The 1,330-nt window shown below is 53.8% G+C and overlaps 1 non-coding gene across 1 annotated transcript; it reads left to right on the forward strand.

Moving 5' to 3' along the window:
• The first annotated feature begins 377 nt into the window (after nt 1-377).
• Nucleotides 378-449, forward strand: TRNAG-UCC (transfer RNA glycine (anticodon UCC)). The gene has a single exon. It is a non-coding gene; the product is annotated as a tRNA-Gly (tRNA).
• The last annotated feature ends 881 nt before the right edge of the window (nt 450-1,330 follow it).

A 1,330-nucleotide genomic window follows, 5' to 3' on the forward strand; every position in this document is an offset into this window, starting at 1 on the left:
CAAGAGTATTTTACTAAAAATGGTGAAATGAGGGTGTTAGCTCACCTTTTCCCCAGTTGTACTATTATTTGCAGTGCCGTTTCCGAAGGTTTTAGTAACTTTATTTGGAATTTCATTAAAACAAATCAGGGTGTTTGAAATATTTTGCTGAAAAATACCTTAGTGTTTTTATTGTTATAAAAAAGAGGAGGAAAAAAAAAAAAAGAAGAAAAGAAAAGAAAGTTTTCTAGTGGCTTTGACAGCTGAAACTGGAATGTTTCGCTCAGTAGCTCTTCTTTGTGCTTGTGGTAGATAGTTAATGAAGCTCATGGTTAAACCAGGAGCGGATGGATACTAGAAGTGTAGGAAGAAAACAGCAGAGAATGTTTACCAACAGCGCGTTGGTGGTATAGTGGTGAGCATAGCTGCCTTCCAAGCAGTTGACCCGGGTTCGATTCCCGGCCAACGCAGTTGTGTTTTTGACGCCTTCCCGAGCGCAGCAGCCGCACGCCCGCGGTGCCGCCAGCCAGCGGGCGCTCGGCGCCGCGGAAAGGGGTCAGCAGGAGCTGCGCCGGGTGCCGCTGGGAGCGAAGCGACAAAGCCCTGCCGCCGGGGGGGGGCACTCCTGTGTGCGGCGGCGGCCGCCCGCCCTGCCGCGGGGAGGAGCCACGCCTGTGTGCGGCGGCGGCCCGCCCAGCGGGAGAGCAGGCTGGCGGGAAACGGGGTGGCGGCGGTGCTGCTGGGGCGCCATGTTGAACAGAGCCCTTGCGGCAGAGAGGGCCAGGGCTCCGGGCCTGCAGCAATGTTGTTGCCTGCAGGTCGGGGGAGATGTTTTTCCCCAGCTGCTCTGCACCACCGAGGCCACGCCTGGAGCAGTGACGGTGTCCAGTTCTAAAGTCCCAGTACTGGAGAGAAATGAGCGTACTGGAGAAAGTCCCGTGAAGGGCCACACTGACAGTTACAGTGCTGGTGTCTTTTTGCTGTGAGGAATGACTGAGAGATCTGTTTAGCCTGGAGAAGAGAAAACTCAAGGGGGGGAATCGTACCCATGTATAAAAATACCTGAAGGCAGGGTGCAAAGAGAATGGAGCCAGGCTCTTCTCAGTGGTGCCCAGTGGCAGGACCAGAGGCAACGGGCACAAAGTGAAACATGGAAGGTTCTCTCTGAATGTTAGGAAACACTTTTATTACTGTGAGGGTGACTAAGCACTGGCACAAGTTGCCCAGAGAGGGTGTGAAGTCTGTCTGTGGAGATACTCAAAAGCTGTCTGGGCATGGTCCTGGACAACTGGCTCTGCGTGTGTGTGTCTGAGCAGGGGAGGTGGGCCAGATGACTTCCAGAGGTCCCCTC

The sequence above is a fragment of the Falco biarmicus genome, chromosome 4 (assembly GCF_023638135.1).
Source record: "Falco biarmicus isolate bFalBia1 chromosome 4, bFalBia1.pri, whole genome shotgun sequence".
NCBI lineage: Eukaryota > Metazoa > Chordata > Aves > Falconiformes > Falconidae > Falco > Falco biarmicus.